Source organism: Galeopterus variegatus, unplaced genomic scaffold (assembly GCF_000696425.1).
Source record: "Galeopterus variegatus unplaced genomic scaffold, G_variegatus-3.0.2 Scaffold2010, whole genome shotgun sequence".
NCBI lineage: Eukaryota > Metazoa > Chordata > Mammalia > Dermoptera > Cynocephalidae > Galeopterus > Galeopterus variegatus.
In genome coordinates this window covers 124392-129757 of record NW_007728121.1, presented here as the reverse complement: position 1 = coordinate 129757, position 5366 = coordinate 124392, and the positions used below count along the sequence as shown (strand labels likewise).

General features: G+C 46.0%; 1 protein-coding gene across 2 annotated transcripts in view; it reads right to left on the bottom strand.

Moving 5' to 3' along the window:
• The window catches only part of BRINP2 (bone morphogenetic protein/retinoic acid inducible neural-specific 2), a 108935-nt gene that overhangs the window by 55859 nt on the left and 47710 nt on the right, over positions 1-5366 (bottom strand). Inside the window, exon 1 of one of the 2 annotated variants that reach the window (XM_008580060.1) lies at positions 1742-1810. The exons of the other annotated variant lie outside the window; for it this stretch is intronic. The gene's annotated coding sequence lies outside the window, so the exon portion shown is untranslated. Of the gene's footprint in view, positions 1-1741; positions 1811-5366 lie in introns of those variants that run through there. 2 annotated transcript variants of the gene reach the window in all.

The window sequence follows — 5366 nt, the reverse complement described above, 5'->3', positions numbered from 1 at the left end:
AGGCTTTGCCGCTTCCAAGTTGGTGCCCTCAGGCAAGTCGCTTTCCTCTGGGGGCCTCATTTCAGTCATCAGTAAAATGATTTATGTGGTAAGATGATCCCTATGATCCCACCTGATGCTGAAATTCCATAATTCTATGCAAATATAACGGGTACATGCTTATATATAAGGGTAGAGGGAGGCATTAAGATTTTAGTCTTCTTTGGAAGGAAGTTTTGCATTTTAGAAGTGGAATGAAGCATAAGAGAAGTGAGGTTAAAGCAGAAATTTTTGCCTGCTGGAGCAGTGACATTTCATAAAGTGATTAGGCAGTGACATTAAATGAGTTTTCAAGCCATTTAAGTGGTTAATTGGCCAACTCTATGGAGGAGATGTAAAAAAATAAATAAATCTGAGGGTGTTCGTGGTAAAAAAAAAGAATCAAGGAAAGTGTTATTTTTCTTGTCGTCCACATCTTGGTGCAAAAACCTCCTATGTTTTCTATAAAGGGAGGGTAGATAGGAGAAGTGACAGGACATTCTTAAGGGCAAGTGTGGTTGTGGGGGTGCTGTCAGGTCAGATCAATGACTTTCATTCTTCCCTCTTGTTGGGATGATGTGCCAGCCTCAAAGAGACTAACCATGGCACTTTACCCCTGGTAATGCTCTTCTGGTTGTACTTCATAGACCTTCAGCAATTCCCATCATTCCCCCATTTGAACCCAGGCAGGTATGACACCTCTACTGCCACTGTCCTCCCCAGGCTTCATGATATGACTTTCACCCGCAGGACTGGCATGGAGCTAGCAAGCTACCTTTGGTGAATTTCCCCACTGCTCATCCGGAATTGACTTAAAATTGGTGAGGATATGGATATCCTCACTGCATAGAATTAGGTTAAGTATATTAACAATTATTTATGCAAGGGTAAGAGTTACTCATAATTACTGTTTACTAAATGTTCTTACATTAATTTGAGACCTTTAAGAGAGGACGCTGGGAGAGGCAAAGGGACTCTCTGGAGGCCACTCCACGAGAAAGCGGAGGTTAAACACAGATGTTATGACTCCTAGACCTATAGCTCAGCTCTCCTGATCCTCACTTGCCTCTGTCCACCAGTCAACCAGTTATTAAGCAATGTCTGTGTGCAAGGACTGTCCCAGGTGACGAGAGTAAATCTAGTGAACAAAGCAGACCCGGCTCTTGCCTTCATGGGGGCAGGAACAAGACAGGACTTCACGATCCTATAATAAGCTTAAAAAATGACACACACAGCACTCACACCCAATATATAACACTAGTGACATTAGACGTAGTAGGCTCCATCTCCTCAGGCCTCGAATTTGTGTTTCTCCATGTGATAATCAGCCCTTCACTTTTCAAGGACAGCCTCATCTGTCACTTGCTGAGGCTTCATACTTGGCCTGCCAGGTGTCCTTGGCACTTTCTTTGGTGAGACAAGCTAACTGACAGGCTTGCCCAGGGCCTCAGATGATAAAGCTAGGGTCTGAGTGCACATACCAGGGCGGCCCCTCTGCCCCAGAGCCTTCCTTGAGGTCAGCAAGGGTGGGGTGGGGTAGGGGTCTTCAGCAAAGAGAAAGACAGCACTGTGGATGAAATAGAACCTCTAAATGAAAAGTTGCACATTACAAAGCCATTAAAACCTTGTCTCCACACAGATCAGCCATCCGCAACACCATTTGCATCATCCTCCTTCTTTAAGAATCCCCCACTGCTTCTTGTGGCCCTGACAACCAATCCACCTTCCTCTTCCAGGCGCTGAGACCCTCCTGTCCTCATCAGCTCTTCCAAAGTGGAGTGTTTATGAGGATAGACTTCAGAGCCTGCCTGCCTGGCTTCCTAGGCTGGCTCCTCCACTTTTGTCTCAGGTCCCTCATCTGTAAAATAATAATAATAATAATAATAATAATAATAATAATAATAAATAGTGCTATTTCATAGGGTTGTAGGGATTAAAAGACTTAATATTTGTAAAACCCTTAGAAAAAGCCAGGCCCATGTTAAGTGCTGTGTGAGCATTTGCTATTATTTTTTGCATTGCTCTAACACAGATGTATTAGAGCCCGAAACAGTCTATAAATATCATTTCATCTAATATGGGTTTTTGTTTGTTTGTTTTTGTTTTTGTTTGCAGGTGAGAAAACTGAAGCCAGAGAAGGTAAAGTCTCTGCTAAAAAAAATGTGTCCTTGTCAGCCTTTGCAGGTCCCTGCAGGTCACTCCGAGTGAACTTGCTGGCCCCCTCCCCTGATTGTCCACAGTTAGTGACTGCAGCAGCGGGCTCAGTCCAGGACTCCTTTGTCTTTAGCTGTGGGCACTTGAGTCCCTGACTATCTGGCTATGAGCGCCACCAATGTACTCATTCCTGCCTTCCTCTCTGTGAGTCTACAACAGTCTATCACATCTTTTAGACTCATTTTCTTCAAGAAGTCTTTNCCTTTAGCTGTGGGCACTTGAGTCCCTGACTATCTGGCTATGAGCGCCACCAGTGTACTCATTCCTGCCTTCCTCTCTGTGAGTCTACAACAGTCTATCACATCTTTTAGACTCATTTTCTTCAAGAAGTCTTTCAAAGATGAGCTCTGTGTTGATTACACAGTTGCTTTGCCTTCCTATGGCATTGGGTCCCTGATTAGTTTCCACCTGATCATGTCATGGGCTTGGGGGGAAGGGGCGGGGTCCTGGAGATGAGCTGGCTCCGTGTCCGTGTCCGCAGCAGCCTGGAGTGGGTGTGGTAGAGTGTGTACTTGAGGAAGGTGGGGAGTGGGATGGAAACAGAGAGGGAAGGAAAGAGGGAAATAACTGATATCTTGGGTATATTATTATATTTTAGAATATATTGAAAAACCCTCCAGGAGATTTTGATACAACTCTCCAGTTGGCAGCCGGTGATGGGATCCTCTTCATATTGTACTGTAGATGAGAATATTTACAGCCACAGAAGTACAATGAGTTATTCAAGGTCCCACCACTGGTTTGGGGCAAAACCAGGACTTGGAGTTGGGTCTCTCAATGCTAATCCCAGAACTTGTTTGGTCTTTACTTCACATGTGGCAGTGGTAAAGTGAGATTTTCAAAATCCAAAACCCATGAGTCCCAGAGCTTCCATTATAATCACCTCCAATTATGTTTAGATATTGGTTACTATGAACGAGGCACTGATGTAAACACTTTCTATGCACTAACTCATTTAAATCTTGTAAAACCCTATGAAGTTGGTGTTGTCATTATGTCCATTTTACAGAGTAGAACACTCAGGAACAGAGAAGCCAAGAATGTTCTCCCAAGAAAGTCCTTGATACCATCTAAATGACGTATAAAGCTCAGAGCCACAGACTTTAATAAGGGAGCTGCAGTCACATGAGGTTNAGTGGTAAAGTGAGATTTTCAAAATCCAAAACCCATGAGTCCCAGAGCTTCCATTATAATCACCTCCAATTATGTTTAGATATTGGTTACTATGAACGACGCACTGATGTAAACACTTTCTATGCACTAACTCATTTAAATCTTGTAAAACCCTATGAAGTTGGTGTTGTCATTATGTCCATTTTACAGAGTGGAACACTCAGGAACAGAGAAGCCAAGAATGTTCTCCCAAGAAAGTCCTTGATACCATCCAAATGACGTATAAAGCTCAGAGCCACAGACTTTAATAAGGGAGCTGCAGTCACATGAGGTTATCTTAGATTCCCCTGGGTCACTCCCACTTAAAAATTCACTGTGGATGGAGGGAAAGTCTAAAATCTTAGAGTGCAGAAGCGGGATTAATCTAACATCCTTTTACCCAGCATGGATAAGGTTCACGTGAGCTTCCTGCTCTTTGGCAGCGGCGTGGTTCCTGTTTTGATGGCCTCTCAGCATGGCCACATGAGAAGGCAACGATATGCCCCTTGTGCTGTCTCAGAAACTATAGGGTCAGGCATGTTCCCCTAACCTGGGCTCTGGTGAACAACCCACACTTGCTGGTCTCTTGTGTGCTCTGCGCTCATACCCCCAACCCAGTGGAGGCTGCACCCATGCTCCCATCCCCTCCTTCCTGCGTGTCCATCTCTGGTGTAAGGGGCTCGTGCCCTTGCTGGCTAATGTGCCTCCTGCTCTCAGCTTCCCACCTCTTGTTGCAGGGAGACAGACCTCCAGGAATTGCCTGCTCTTCTGCCTAGTTCCAAACTGCAGCACCACCTAGAATCCCTCTTTATGTATTCTGGCCAACAGATTGGACCTCCTGTTACAGAGATTGCCTGAATCATGTTACTTGCCCCCTGCCCCTGAACATTTCCAGCCACTCTCCCTGGGTCCAGCAACTGAAACTGGCTTAGTCACCCACTCCACACCCCTTGCCGACAGCTGGCTCCACACTCCAGACACGAACCCTCTCGGTCCCTGCCTCTTCCCATCAGCCTGGCTTCCATGGCTTATGCCTCAGCTCACTTTCCAGCAGAGCCTCTGTATACACGTAGGGTGGTTGAAGGCCTGCGGAGCCAAAATAAACTGAAGCCAATCACACAGAAATTGCTCATCCTTGTGCAGGCTGCAGAACTGAGGTGGGACTGACAAGCCACTCTCCATTCTGACCTGCAGCCCTCAATGTTATTCTTGCTTTGGCTTTCTGCCAGGCCTGTCATTGAATCTGAACTTCTTGCCCGAGCTCTGCCCTATTTAGGCTTTGGCACAGACCAGAATGTAAAATGGTAATGCCCTGAGTGGTGCGGAAGAGCACAGAGCTCCCAAGATGTTACAGTGCAGCTGTGACCAGCAAACACATTGTTTCCGGGACTGTGTTTGTAAATATGTGAGTTGCCCAACAGCTTGTGGAATTAAATATAGATGCTACATCACAAACTCTAGCTAAAATAAACTATATGCTGCTCAATGAATGTCAATAAGTACACTGAGAAAGAATCATTATCCCTTTCTATAGTGTAGTCCAAGAAACCCATCACTAAGTGCTTTTGTTTTTTTGATGAAGGTGACTACCCCTGCCCCCCCCCCACAGGCTTTTTTTTTTTTGAAAGAAAATGAAATTTTATTAATATTATTTTTTATATTCTAGGATGTTGCTGTGGAGCAGTTGGGAGGGAGGGGGAGAGGGGAAAGGGGAAGGAAATAGGATGGAAGAAGGAGGAAGGAGGAGGGGCAGGATTGAGGCCTATAGTACCCCCCTCATTCCCATAGGGGAGATGGGGGGCTTCCAGAGGTGGCTTGGTCATTACCGGGCTGGGTGCAGGTGTCAGGGGGGTGTGGAAAAGCCCTCACCCCACCACCGTCCTGGCTCGAGAACCGGAGGCCCTTCTTGCTGCGGCTTGGTGGTCATCACTGAGCTGGTTGCATGCATGGGGGGGGGGGATGGCCAATTCCCTCGGCCCCCC